Below are 15,964 nucleotides of genomic sequence, written 5' to 3'. Positions count from 1 at the left end.
TGTTGACCAAATTCCAAATCTGATCGCACTGCAATACTCCTGTTTTTGAAGAATTAGCATTGCTGAATAGTCTTTGCACCAACATTTCTCGTTTTCATTTCGCCTGATTTGCTTTGTGAATAAATTCCAGCACCTTTACATTCTTCAATTATGGAGTCTGCATTAAGTGTAAAAGTGACCAATTCATTCCAGTGGATCCAAAGTCTGAGCTTTGCCTGTTCCCAGTCTCCAGCAATCATTTTATTGAACAGTCATCACAATTTACACCAGAACTGATAGCACCACCAAATTATACTCTCAATGAGGTCATTCATGAAGGCCCCGTCTTCTCAATCTTGCCCCTCGCCTGAGGTGTGGTGACCCTCGGGTTAAATCACCACCAGTCAGCTCTCCCCCCTCAAAGGGGAAAGCAGCCAGCGGTCATCTGGGACTATGGCGACTTCCTTTAAGGAAATGCTGAGGGTTTTGGCCAAGGTTGGTATCATAACCGGTACAGGCTTGGAGGGCCGAAGGGCCTGTTCCTGTGCTGTATTGTTCTTTGTTCTTGAATTTACATTTACCTTATGCTCTCAATGCATCCACTTGATCAACTGGTTTCCTCATTCAACCCATACGGGATTGGCAACCAATTCTACCAATTGTCACAACACTGTATCACAGCAACTATTTGGCAAACTCAAAGTAGAAGAATTAGAAGTGGACATTAATCTTTTTTATTAACAACTTAACTCTGTCTAAAGCCTTGGAATGAGATGCAGGAATATATTGTTCCACTTCAATTCCAATTGAACTTCCTTTGTAGTTTGTACTTGTCCATTTTATGGATGAATTTCCCAGCTACAAAGCATTGAGGAATTCCTATTTCTTTTTACTATCACTGCACTTATTGTGGCATGGTAGCACAGTGGTTAGCACTGTTTCTTCACAGCACCAGGGTACCAGGTCCGATTCCAGGCTTGGATCACTGTTTGTGCGCAATCAGCATGTTCTCGCCGTGTCTGCGTGGGTTTCCTCCGGGTGCTCCGGTTTCCTCCTACAGTCCAAAGACGTGCGGTTAGGTAATTTGGACATTCTGAATTCTCCCTCTGTGTACTCGAACAGGCGCCGGAGTGTGGCGACTAGGGGATTTTCACAGTGACTCCATTGCAGTGTTAATGTAAGCCTACTTGTGACAATAATAAAGATTATTATTATTATTATGCTTTATTGACTCACAAACATATTCGGCAACAATGATACTTTCGAAAAATATTGGTGAAAGTTCCAGTGAAGACACTGCAGGAGATTAAAACTTATCAGCTTAGGCCTGTCCCTCTCATTGGAGTTAATAGTATGTTAATTATATTGTTGAGATGCACAGCTGAGGGGCAATGTTCAATTAAGTAATTAGAGCTCTTATAAAGAGAGACCGTCACGACATTAGGGTAGTAGGTGGGAAGCAGAAAAATATAATGCTGCATTCTGTGGATCAATCCATTATTAACAAAAGTATTGGTGTCTCATTTCATATTTCACCAACTGGCTTTGGATTGGAGAAACACTTGGTGGGGGAGAGAGAAGGCATGGGGAGAGAGAAGGCATGCATAAATAGCCAGCAGCTGAATGGTGAGATCAGAGGTATTGGGCGGGATTCTCCGACCCCCCGCCGGGTTGGAGATTCCCCGGGGGGGGGGGGGGGCGGCGCGAATCATGCCCCGACGCCGGCTGCCGTATTCTCCGGCGCCGTTTTCCGGTCAGGGGCGGGATTTCAGATACGCCTGTCGGGGCTGTTGGCAGAGGCCCCCCCCCCGGCGACTATCCGGGCCCCGATGGGCCGAGCAGCCGTCCATTTTTGGCCAGTCCCGCCAGCGTGAATCACTCAACTCACACACCGGTGGGAGCTGGCAGGTGAGTATGCGTGGGCCGTCCTCGGGGGAGTGGGGGCGCGGTGGGATCCATCCCCAGGGGGGCCCCTTGGTGGCCTGGCCTGCGATCAGGGCCCACCGATCTGCAGGCGGGCTTGTTCCGTGGGGGCACGTCTTTCTTCCGCGTCGGCCCCTGTAGGGCTCCACCATGGCTGGTGCGGAGAAGACAACCCCCTGCGCATGCGCCAAAATATGCCGGCGGGTCTGCGCATCCGTGGAATCACGCCAGCCATTCCGCGCATGCGTGAGATCACAGCCGTCCCTTCGATGCCGGCTGGAGTGGTGCCAACCCTTCCAGCGTCCACCTAGCCACTGAAAATGCGGAGAATTACGCACTTTCGGGGGCTGTTGACGCCGGAGTAGTTTTCAAGCCGGCCTGGGGACTTAGTCCCCAGAAGGGAGAATCCCGGCCATTGAGTCTGGGATAGCATTGTAATGACCTTGCAGGGTGAAACAGCTCACTAATAAAGATCCAATCAAGCCTGATGATAAATCAGGCCACACCTGATCACAACGAATTCTCAGATCAGTTGATGTGACGATTGTGGTAGCGTGAGACAATAGGACCAGCAATCGGGGCTGGGGGTTAGGGCATTCTTTCATTGGATATGCTGGGCTAACATTTATTATCCATTCCGAATTCCCCTCCGGAAGGTGATGGTGAGCTGACTTAGGTCATAGGTCATAGAAGGTCATAGAATTTACAGTGCAGAAGGAGGCCATTCAGCCCATCGAATCTGCACCGGCTCTTGGAAAGAGCACCCGACCCAAGGTCAACACCGCCACCCTATCCCCATAACCCAGTAACCCCACCCAATACTAAGGGCAATTTTGGACACTAAGGGCAATTTATCATGGCCAATCCACCTAACCCGCACATCTTTGGACTGTGGGAGGAAACCGGAGCACCCGGAGGAAACCCACGCTCACACGGGGAGGATGTGCAGACTCCGCACAGACAGTGACCCAAGCCAGAATCGAACCTGGGACCCAGGAGCTGTGAAGCAATTGTGCTATCCACAAGGCTACCGTGCTGCCCCAGATTTCTTGAACCTTTGCAGTCCATGTTGTGTAGGTACACCCACTGTGCTGTTCGGACTGACGTTCCAGGACAGTGAAGGAGCGAACAATATATTCTCAAGTCATGGGTAGTGTGTGGCTTGGCTAAGGTAAGAAAACTGGTGGAAATTTATATAGCGCCCCAGTAGTGAACTTACACACAGCACGATCCCAAAAACAGCACAGTGATAAAGATGAGACTTAATGTTTTAGTACAATAATAATAATCGCTTACTGTCACAAGTATGTTTCAATTAAGTTATTGTGAAAATCCCCTAGTCGCCACATTCCAGCGCCTGTTCGGGGAGGCCGGTACGGGAATTGAACACGCGCTGCTGGCCTTGTTCTGCATTACAAGCCAGCTGTTTAGCCCACTGTGCTAAACCAGATCATGGCTAGTGAAGCTCGTTGATTTGACATCTAATCCAAAAGTTGCCACCTCTGACAGTGCAAAACATTGGACTTGAATTTAGATTCTCTATTTCCTTCAATTTTGGACCTATGTTTATTATTATGTTGTAAGTTGTAGGAACTGCTGATAAACCAGAGATAACATTATTGAAATGCGACAATGAGGTTCCTCCTGAAATTCTTAAACTCATTACAGAGCTTTTCTAACTTCTCTGCAAATCGCTATTGAGATGCCATCAACGAGAGTAGGTACATGTATTTTAGTCCCATTACTGCACAAAATATGCCATTATCATGACAACAGGTTGTCCAGCATGTTCGCTGTCACATTCTGATTGTCAGGAGTGTTCTGTCAGACATTTAGAGACTGTTACAGAATAAATTTGTCGAGGGCAAGTGGAAACTGACAATTGAGAATGAAATGGCAAAAAAAGGGGGTGCAAAGGATGAAATGCACAAACTGAACTCGAAAAAAATAAGAAAAGAATGACTTGCATTTCTACAGCGCTTTCATAGCCTCGGGGTACCCCCAAGCACTTTCCAGCTCCATAAATACTTTTGAAGGCAGGATTGTCTTCCGAGGAGGGAGGTTGAAGAGAGCGGGACTGTATTCTCTGGAGTTCCAACGATTGAGAGGTAAACTCACTACAAGTTACAAAATTCTGAAGGGGTGTGACAGGATAGATGTTTGCCCTGGTTGTGGTTGTAGGACGAGGGAACAGGCTCTCAGAATAAGGGGCAAACCATTTAGGACTGAGATGAGGAACAATTTCTTCACCCAGAGGGTACCATGAATCTTTGGCAGCACGGTGGAACAGTGGCAGGGTGCCGGGTTCAATTCCAACACTGGGTCACTGTCTGTGTGCAATTTGCACATTCTCCCCGTGTCTGCGTGGATTTCCTCCGGGTGCTCTGGTTTCCTCCCACAGTCCAACAATGTACAGGTTAGGTGGATTGGCCAGATTAATTGCCCTTAGTGTCCAAAAGGTTAGGTGGGGTTACAGGGACAGGGTGGGGGATTGGGGCGAGATTAGGGGCTCTTTCAGAGGGCCAGTGCAGACCCGATGGGCCAAATGGCCTCATTCTGCACTGTAGGATTCTATGATTTGGTATTCCCTAGCCCTGAGACTTTGCTAGCTCGGTAATTCAGCATGTTCAGAGAGCGACAGATTTCTACATATGACGTCAAGGGAAATGGGGAATGTGCAGGAAAATGAGGTTGCGATAAATGATCGGCCATGGTCTAGTTGAGTGGGCAGAGCGGGCTAGAAGGGCTGAAGGCAAGTGTCGATGGTGAAAAGGAGCCCGCGGCAACCCTGGAACCTCACCCACCTGCTCCTCCAACCAGCGTCTGCCCACCTGTGACAGAGACTGCTGGTCAGGCACTGGACTCCTCAGTCACCTGAGAACTCATTTTAAGTGTGGATGCAAGTCACCCTCTACTCCGTGGGACTGCCTAAGAAGGAGAAGAAGATGAGGGTTAGACAGGAAAGTGGAATTGAGACCTCAACATAGTTAGCCACGATCTTATTGAATGGTGAAGCAGATTCAAAGGGCTGAATTGCCTAATCCTGCTCCTAAACCCTGGGCCGGGAATCTCCGCAGCCCCGTGCCGAGATTGCGATTCTCCGATCCCTGGAGAATCACTCGCGCCCGGATTACGCGGCGCGGCTGGGGGGCTAGTGACAGAGGCCCCGCCCCCACGATTCTCCGGGCAAAACCGGCCAAGTTCCCGACAGTCCCCAGAGAATCGCTCATGCCCAGATTACGCGGCGTGGCTGGGAGGCCTTTGACAGAGAACCCTCCCCGCAATTCTCAGGGCAAAACTGGCCAGGTTCCCGACGGCGTAGTTCTAACCATGTATTGGCCGTCGGGAACTTTGGTTGGCGACTGCGGACTCAGTCCGCAGCCACCCTGGTGGGAGGCGGGGGGATTGAGCACCGAGGGGGGCCTCATGGGTGTTCAGGGCAGTGATCGAGCGACTCGGATCCACGGGCGTGCGCCATCTTGGGGGAGCCTACATTCTCGATGTCGGTCTGCGGTCCAAGTCTGCCGTCGCGCATGCACAGACTCTCAACCGGAAGTGCGGGGATCCGTATGCGCAGCCAGAGCTGCGAGAAGCATTTAAGGGCCCTGCACGTAAGAAAATCGCTCTTGGCTTTTTTAAGAAAGTCAGGAGTGAAACATCAGCGTTTTCACAGCAGCGTGGGGACGTAGCCCCATTTTTTGAGAATCTAGTCCCCTCTGGTCCTATGCCCTATGTAAATATAGATTCAATATCCAGATTTTTCAGTCAGTGATGAATGAATGGTGCTAATCAACTGTTCCACTTTCCACAGTCATTCCATTGGAACTTTCCATTGGAACCTGTCATAATTAAAGAGCCAAATCAGAATGCCACCTTTTATACGGGATTTGTGATGCGTGTGAACATGGCCAGCAATGATGCATCAACTTATCCATCAAAATGAATAGTCTTGACTGAGCCGTTCAGGGTCTGAAACAGTAGGTATTAGTTTAAACCATTAATTCAATGACAAATCATCTGTAATAAGTGAAATAAAGAGGGGGAAAGGAAGATGGAGTTCAAAGAGTGAGAAAACAAGACAGCAATAAAACTAATCATTTTATTTAAGAACTTTGAGTTGGAAGAATCAGCAACAATAATAAAAACCTAAAGGAACGAGGCAGATGGCTACACCAGCTGGACTGGCAGCATGTCCTCCAAGTGTGCCGTGGCGGTTTGTGTACGGTGTTGAGCAAATTCCCAGAGGTTTACCAGCCTGGTTTGAGTACCACAAAAGGGGATGTAGCTAAAATCAAGGTGGACCCGGAAGCCCGAACCTGATATTTTCGTGCCAGCCCGGTTCCCTACGCGACAGAGGAGAGGATTGAGACCGAACTTTGGCGTTTGGAAAGTTTGTGCATCTTGTGTCCTGGGCGCTTTGCTGATGAGGCGGCACTGGTGGCCCCCGTAACAGAGCTGGATAAGATTGTCTGCCTCTGCGGCAATTATAAGTTGACCGTGAACACGGCTTTGAGGTTAGACCATTACCCATTACCTCACATCGAGGATTTATATCCTACATTGGCCAATGGTTGTACATTCACAAAATTGGACATAATAATAATCTTTATTATTGTCACAAGCAGGCTTACATTAACACTGCAATGAAGTTACTGTGAAAATACCCTAGTCGCCACATTCGGGCACCTGTTCGGGTACACAGAGGGAGAATTCAGAATGTCCAATTCACCTAGCAAGCACGTCTTTCGGGACTTGTGGGAGGAAACCGGAGCACCCGGAGGAAATCCACGCAGACACGGGGAGAACGTGTAGACTCCACACAGACAGTGACCAAGCGGGAATCGAACCTGGGTTCCATGAGCAACGCTTATCCTTCGCAGGTGCTCAATAAGGCCTCATGGATGTTCGCCATGATTAATACACACAATGGACTCAATGAGTACACCCGGCTTCCGTTCAGAGTCTCCTCGGCGTGCGCAGTCTTCTAGTGGGTTATGGAGAACATCCTGCATAGATTGCCACATGTTGGGGTTTACTTGGATGACGTGTTGTTTCATAGAATTTACAGTGCAGAAGGAGGCCATCGAGTCTGCACTGGCTCTTGGAAAGAGCACCCTACCCAAGCCCACACCACCCTATCCCCATAACCCAGTAACCCCACTCAACCAACACTAAGGGCAATTTTGGACACTAAGGACAATTTATCATGGCCAATCCACCTAACCTGCACATCTTTGGACTGTGGGAGGAAACCGGAGCACCCGGAGGAAACCCACGCACACACGGGGAGAACGTGCAGACTCCGCACAGACAGTGACCCAGCCGGGAATCGAACCTGGGACCCTGGAGCTGTGAAGCAATTGCGCTAACCGCTATGCTACCGTGCTGTTCACAGGGGACACGGAGCAGGAGCATTTGCAGAACATCAAGTTGGTGTTGAAACGTTTCTCCGAATACAGGGTCCACGTGCACCGTGCAATGTACATGTTTCAGGCAAAGGAAGTGATATATTTGGGCTATTGGATGAACTGCGACGGCCTACACCCAAACGGCGAGAAGAATCATATACAATTTACAGTGCAGAAGGAGGCCATTCGGCCCATCGAGTCTGCACCTGCACCCGGAGGAAACCCACGCACACACGGGGAGAACGTGCAGACTCCACACAGACAGTGACCCAAGCCGGGAATCAAACCTGGGACCCTGGAGCTGTGAAGCAATTGTGCTAACCACTGTGCTATCGTGTTGCACCCACGTGAGAGTGATCAGAATGGCCCCCACATCACGAGATGCCGCGGAACTTTGTTCATTCCTAGAACTGGTGAATTATTATGGGCACTTCATTCCATCTAACTGGGCCAGTCTCATACCAAGTTCGGATCCGGAGGAAACTCATGAAGCGACACTTGGATCACATTCAATCCCGACAGCTGCTCCCTTACGAAGTGCCGAGGAAGACGTCTGTCCTGGATCCTCGGGCTCCACTGCCAAACCAGCCTCTGGAACGCCTCCAGTCTCTCTCGACGGCGGCATGCCTGACGCTGTGTCATCCGACTCCGAGATGGAGACGCACACCTCGGTGGTCTCGAGATCGATTCCGCAGTCCTATCACTTCCTGCTGATCATCCAGCACGTTGTCCCTGCCGCCGACGGTGTTCGCCGGAGCGGTATACGCCAACTGATCCAATGCGATATCTCCTGACGGGGACTTGTCGGAACCGAAGCCTCTCCTCCATCCTCTGTCTGCTCCTCCTGCTCTCCCTCATCGCTTGTCCAGAGGGTCATCAGACTTTGTAATGTCCCGCATGGGATATCTGGGGTGGGAATGCTTGTCTGTCCCCTGCTCTTTGCGGAGTATGGGCTCTCCCGCTAGGGGTAGCCCAATTATCCAGAGTATATACGGTCGGCCAGTAAGTCACCAACAGGGCAAAGCCCAGTATGGGTCCAGCAGGAAGTGGACATATTGCTGGTTAATAAAATGTTGTTCTTAGTTTTAGTCAGTGTGTCCTTATTAAAGTCAGGAACCATTCTGCCACAGGATCTATCCACCACAAAGGGCAGATAGATCACCAGTTTAACATCAAATCTACACCTCCGACAGTGTAACTGTCCCTCAGTTTCACCTGGCTGGAGCATCTAGATCATACGGTCACAGTCTCAGAATAAAAAGTGAGCCATTTAGAACAGAGACAAGTGGATAAAAGCAAATTACTGCGGATGCTGGAATCTGAAACCAAAGAGAAAATGCTGGAAAATCTCAGCAGGTCTGGCAGCATCTGTGAGGAGAGAAAAGAGCGAACGTTTTGAGTCCAGATAACCCTTTGATAAGTGGAAACTTCTTCACACAAAGGGTTGCAAATCTTTGGGTTCAAGCTTGAAATTAATGGAATTTTGGGTATTATGGAAATAAAGGGACATGGGGATAGTGCGCGCCAATGAAGTTGAGATAGAGATACAGCCCAGATCTGATTGAATAGGGGGACAGGCTGGAGGGTCAGATGACCAACTGTTGACATTTCTATTGCCCTCACACATCTGGAGAGTCAGCCTTAGATTTTGTGCTGAAATCTTGAGAGTGGGATTTGAATCCATAGTCTCTGACTCAGGAGTTGAGAACGCTGTAAACTGAGCTAAACGCAAAGTACACCAAGACATGAGTGAACATATTATTTACTCAGCTGTATTCTAGGTCCTTGCCAATGTGCAAGATGATTCACTGCAGACCAAGCAATATTGAAGATGTGTTGCAGCAAATACCCTGCCACGTCAGCAGGAGGATGACAGCTGAGGCAACTCCAATCCTGCCATTGCCACTCTCTGTACTGAGTTAACGGGTGATGAACAAGGCAGGTGTTGGGGTATTCTATATACCCTGGAACTGAGAGTAGAAACCCCCCCACTTCCTGTTGCTCAGGAGATTGCCTGGTGATTCAAGGGTGACTCAACAAGTATAATACAACCTGTATTTATACAGAGGGCAGGATTTTCCCATATTTTTTCAGACTCCCAGGTTCTGAATGAAAACTGACGTGTAGCTCTTTGCTGCACAGCTGGGTTTTTAGACCAGATCTTCTGGCATTCTGAAAAAACAATGAGCGGGCGTATTTTCACTGTCATCCGGTGGGGCAAGGTATGTTGGTGCTGGCAAGGTTGGCTCCACAGAGTTCAGAGTGCCTTCTTTAAAGGGCGTCTCGAACAGCACAGAAAGCTAATGCCTCCAGCCTCCCACCACGGACACGGAGGGTCTCCCTCACAAGCATTCCCCCCCTCATCCCCCCCACCCCCACCCACCACCACGGCACAAGCAACGGAGCTTTCCACTACCCTCTCTCATCACATCGCCAATACAGGATCCCCCTCCTCACAGGCATCAGGGCGTCCCCCACTATCACAGTCTCAGGGGCACTCTTCCCATCATAGGCATCAGCCCTTCCCCAACACACATAACGGGAACCCATCCGCTGGGGGTCCCTAGAGGGCCTATCCCTGGGGAGGTTGGCACTGTCAGGTAGGCACTGCCAGATTGGTGATACCAACCTGACAGTGCACCCTGTGCTGGGGGGCAGTGCCAAGGCACTGTTCGGACGTGTCTTTCTCCCTCCTGGGGGGACTATATTTACCATGGAACCCCCAGAGAGATCCGCTTGACTGTTTCCATCTTCAAAAACCTGTTGTAAATCTCGCTGATGTTATGTCACGCAGGTATGGCGCGAATATTAAGTGAGGGGGTGAATCATGTGATGGGGGCTTATTAATTACATTAAAATACAATGAAATGGGTCATAATGAGATCCTATCCCTTTGTAGGTGGGAACCTTGTTACATCAATGACGGGTGGGGTGGAAAATCAGGAAACGTAATCCCACCGGCGGGAATCATTTGCCCGACTCTCACGATATCCTGCGTCCACGCCCCCATCCTCGCTGATGGCTAAGTCGGGCGCAAAGTCGGCCCCAGTTTTTATAAAACAGTGAAACACGCCACAGGAGCGATTAACAAATGGGTTTGAACACCGAGCCTCATAAGGAGATTTCAGGGCAGGTGACCAATCACATGGACAAAGAGGTGGATTTTAGAGAGCTTCATAAAGGGGAAGGGAGAGGTAGAGGAGAGGAGAAGTTTAGGGAGTAAATTCCAGAAATTAGGGCCTTGGCAGCTGAACACACAGCCGCCAAGGTGGAGCAATCAAAATCAAGGATGAAAGGGGGCAACATGGTGGCGCAGTGGTTAGCACTGGGACTACGGTGCTGAGGACCCGGGTTGGAATCCTGGCCCTGGGTCACTGTCCATGTGGAGTTTGCACATTCTCCCTGTGCTTGTGTGGGTTTCGCCCCCACAACCCAAAGATGTGCAGGGTAGGTGGATTGGTCACGCTAAATTGCCCCTTAATTGGAAAAAATTAATTGGGTACTCTAAATTTATATTAAAATCAAGGATGAACAAGGGGCCAAAATTGGACAATTGTAGAGATATTAGGGGTTGTGGGGCTGGAGGGGGGCCGGTTACTGGGAGCATGCGGTACTGCAGAAAATTAAAAACATTGCGAGACCATCAGCCAATGACAAAGACCATTCAGCTTTCCCATCTCTTTAGAAGAGCTACAATTTATCCCACTCTCCCTGTTCCTTTCCCATAGTCTGACAAATTGCCCCTTCATGCAATTCCCTTTTGAAAGTTACCACTGAATCTGTTCAGGCAGTGCATTCCCAGTGCATCAAAACAGCTTGTTACGTTAAAAGAAAATCTTCAAGTCCCCCTCTGCGTTTTGTCCAATTGCCTGAGCTGAACTGGCCAGTGCTGCTGTTTATGTCTCATGCAAGTTTCCCTGTCGCTAACCCTACTTCATCTCGTCCCATCACCATATCCTTCCATTTCCTTCTCCATCAGGTGTTTCCCCAGCTCCCCATTGAGAGCCTTGACACTATTCAGCCACTCGTATGGTGCGAACGTCGGTGGAGCAAGATAATGAGGACAATTTAACATTGAATTCTTCAATGTTAAGTTACATCGGTGGATTCTAAATGAAATGAAAATGAAATGAAATGAAAATCGCTTATTGTCACAAGTAGACTTCAAATGAAGTTACTGTGAAAAGCCCCTAGTCGCCACATTCCGGCGCCTGTTCGGGGAGGCTGGTACAGGAATTGAACCGTGCTGCTGGCCTGCCTTAGAAAACAGAACATTACAGCGCAGTACAGGCCCTTCGGCCCTCAATGTTGCGCCGACCTGTGAAACCACTCTAAAGCCCATCGACACTATTCCCTTATTGTCCATATGCCTATCCAATGACCATTTGAATGTCCTTAGTGTTGGCGAGTGCACTACTGTTGCAGGCAGGGCATTCCACGCCCTTACTACTCTCTGAGTAAAGAACCTACCTCTGACATCTGTCTTATATCTATCTCCCCTCAATTTAAAGGTATGTCCCCTCGTGCTAGACATCACCATCCGAGGAAAAAGGCTCTCACTGTCCACCCTATCCAATCCTCTGATCATCTTGTATACCTCAATTAAGTCACCTCTTAACCTTCTTCTCTCTATCGAAAACAGCCTCAAGTCCCTCAGCCTTTCCTCATAACATCTTCCCTCCATACCAGGCGACATTCTGGTAAATCTCCTCTGCACCCTTTCCAATGCTTCCACATCCTTCCTATAATGCGGCGACCAGAATTGCACGCAATACTCCAAATGCGGCCGCACCAGAGTGTTGTATAGCTGCAACATGACCTCATGGCTCCTAAACTCAATCCCTCTTCCAATAACAGCTAACACACCGTACGCCTTCTTAACAACCCTCTCAACCTGGGTGGCAACTTTCAGGGATCTATGTACATGGACACCGAGATCTCTCTGCTCATCCACACTGCCAAGAATCTTATCATTAGCCCAGTACTCAGTCTTCCTGTTATTCCTTCCAAAATGAATCACCTCACATTTTTCTGCATTAAACTCCATTTGCCACCTCTCAGCCCAGTGCTGCAGCTTATCTATGTCCCTCTGTAACTTGTAACATCCTTCCGCACTGTCCACAACTCCACCGACTTTAGTGTCATCTGCAAATTTACTCACCCATCCTTCTACGCCCTCCTCCAGGCCATTTATAAAAATGACAAACAGCAGTGGCCCCAAAACAGATCCTTGTGGTACACCACTAGTAACTGGACTCCAGTCTGAATATTTCCCATCAACCGCCACCCTTTGTCTTCTTCCAGCTAGCCAATTTCTGATCCAAACTGCTAACTCACCCTGAATCCCATGCCTCCGTATTTTCTGCAGTAGCCTACCATGGGGAACCTTATCAAACGCTTTACTGAAATCCATATACACCACATCAACTGCTTTACCCTCATCCACCTGTTTGGTCACCTTCTCAAAGAACTCAATAAGGTTTGTGAGGCACGACCTACCCTTCACAAAACCGTGTTGACTATCTCTAATCAAATTATTCCTTTGCAGATGATTATACATCCTATCTCTTATAAACCTTTCCAAGATTTTTCCCACAACAGAAGTGAGGCTCACTGGTCTATAGTTACCGGGGTTGTCTCTACTCCCCTTCTTGAACAAGGGGACAACATTTGCTATCCTCCAGTCTTCTGGCACTATTCCTGTAGACAAAGATGACTTAAAGATCAAGGCCAAAGGCTCAGCAATCTCCTCCCTAGCTTCCCAGAGAATCCTAGGATAAATCCCATCCGGCCCAGATGACTTATCTATTTTCACACTTTCCAGTGTGACACCTCCTCCTTATGAACCTCAAGCCCTTCTAGTCTAGTAGCCCGAATCTCAGTATTCTCCTCGACAACATTGTCTTTTTCCTATGTGAATACTGACGAAAAATATTCATTTAGCACCTCTCCTATCTCCTCGGACTCCAAGCACAACTTCCCACTACTGTCCTTGACTGGCCCTACTCTTACCCTAGTCATTCGTTTATTCCTGACATATCTATAGAAAGCTTTAGGGTTATCCTTGATCCTACCTGCCAAAGACTTCTCATGTCTCTCTATTCCTCGTCTCGCTATCACGTGGCATGGGTAACAACCCAGAGATAATAACTCTGTTTGTCCTAGATCTAATTTTCCACCCTAGCTCCCTGAATTCCTGCCTTACATCCCCATCCCTTTTCCCAGCTATGTCGTTGGTACCTATGTGGACCACGACTTGGGGCTGCCCCGCCTCCCCCTTAAGGATCCCGAAAACACGATCCGAGACATCACGCACCCTGGCACCTGGGAGGCAACACACCAACCGTGAGTCTCTCTCGTTCTCACAGAATCTCCTATCTATCCCCCTAACTATGGAGTCTCCAATGACTAATTCTCTACTCCTCTCCCCCTTCCCTTCTGAGCAACAGGGACAGACTCTGTGCCAGAGACCTGTACCCCATGGCTTAACCCTGGTAAGTCCCCCCCCCCAACAGTATCCAAAGCGGTATACTTGTTCCTAAGGGGAACGACCACAGGGGATCCCTGTACTGACTGCTTCCTCCCAGCCCCTCTCACCGTCACCCATCTAGCTTTATTCTTCGGAGTAACTACATCCCTGAAGCTTCTATCTATGACCACCTCTGCCTCCCGAATGATCCGAAGTTCATCCAACTCCAGCCCCAGTTCCCTAACGTGGTTTCTGAGGAGCTGGAGATGGGTGCACTCCCCACAGGTGAAATCAGCAGGGACACTGACGGCGTCCCTCACCTCAAACATTCTGCAGGAGGAACATTGCACTACCTTCCCTGTCACCCCCTCTAGATAAAAAAAAAGAAAGAAAGAGCTTACCTGTTATTCACTCCCCTTCGCAGCAAGCACTCACTCAGCCTTGGACTGCTTTAAACGCCAGCTATTTAGCCCAGTGTGCTAAACCAGCCCTCTTTAGGCCATTCTTTAACGAACAATTGCGCAGAGGTTGGGAACGGTCGGTGTCTGATTGATGTGCCCTTTATCCACACAGCCTCCGCGATAAAAGCTCATAATTTATCTTATTTTTTGCGCTGCTTTGCAACCATTAAAGCCAGTTCAGTAAATCATCCGCCCTTGTGAGTCAGGATTGGAGTGTGCGCATGGCGGAGGTTTTATGGATTGTGATTAATGTTGCCAAATCGAACTGGCAACTATAAATGCAAACATGGAGTGATTCCTCCTGCTGATTTATGAGGATACTTTCCCCGGCTCCAGCTATCCTGCTGGCAGATGGTAGCCTACGGATTTCTTGGCATCTGTGAAGCAGATTTTTGCACAGCTCCCCATGCTGGGGGGTGGGAATATGCCTTTGGGGCAGGTGAGGCCGTGCAGCCGAAAGCACCCCGGGTTTCACTCTGGGTCTGTGCTCAGCCAGGTTCAAAGTCGGATGGAGTGATGATGCTAAATGCCCACAGCATGACTGCCAGGACGAGGAAAAATAAACCTCGCAACTCAGTGCGAAGGAGTTTCTCCTGCCTCTGATCTAAACTCTAAGATTATAGAGTAGAGATTTAAATGGTGTGGGGGGGGGGGGGGGGGGGGGGGGGAGTTGCTTCATTCACCCCTGATGTTGTAAAAGTCGGGGGTAAGCCTACCTCCCCTCGGCTGGCTGACCTCGCCACCACCCCCATATCCCACCCACCCCACCCCCCTTAAGGTGGACCTCCCCTGTCCCCATATCAGAAAGGAGGCCACGCCTCCAGGAGCTGTGTTGGATTTAGCAATTATTCAGGAGGTCCTTGCAGGGAATTAGCTAAAACTACACTGGAAAATAAAATGATTCTTGAAAAACTACTGAATCGGCGGCAGAAGCACGATCACATTCTAAGAAATGACTGAAATATCGAACCCTGATCACGACTGTCGATAGAGTTTGACAATCTTTCAAAAGATGGACCGATGTACCGTACAAATATGTCCAGAGAAGCGATACGAAGGTACATTCAATGAATTTGCAACAATCTCGTAACAATGGTGTAAACTGAGACGAGACATGACTCAAGAAGTTTGACTGTGGGACAGAATGCATGGGAACGGTGCAGTGTTAGGGGAAGGATAATTAATCTGGAGTAATCGATTAATGTCTAATTAATCAATCACCTGTTAAGTGACTGACACTTTTCTGAATGAATCAGGTGGGGGGGGGGGTTCTCAGCTGAGAATTAGAACCAAGAAGAGTAAATAAGGGGTTAGACCATAGACATGGATTCCCTTAAAGGTAAGACCTTGTGGGTGAGGTTTCGTTCTTGAATTCCTGTCTTCCTGTGTTTCTGAATCATCTATCTGTTTGTGTTTAAAATAATTTCTTTATGCTTTTATGTTTAACGCTCTTTGCTATGTTCTGACCAGTTTATGTACTATTTTGAACTAGGGTTTTGATTCAGTTCCTGTGCAAGTGTATTAAGTGAACTCTTGAGTAATAAAAGAGTGGTTTGGACAGCTCTTACAACCAGATTGAGTAGCTTATTCCGAGGAGAAAGAAGAAAATTTTACAAGCTGCCGGCCAATTCAATGGCCGACAGGTCTCGTGTCCCAGCAGTGCCACTGGGAGCTGTGTCCAATGATGGGACTGCAGAGAGGTGCCTGAAGAAGAAGATCCACGG

Source organism: Scyliorhinus torazame, chromosome 8 (genome assembly GCF_047496885.1).
Source record: "Scyliorhinus torazame isolate Kashiwa2021f chromosome 8, sScyTor2.1, whole genome shotgun sequence".
Taxonomy (NCBI): Eukaryota; Metazoa; Chordata; class Chondrichthyes; order Carcharhiniformes; family Scyliorhinidae; genus Scyliorhinus; species Scyliorhinus torazame.
Note: the sequence above shows the minus strand (reverse complement) of the source record.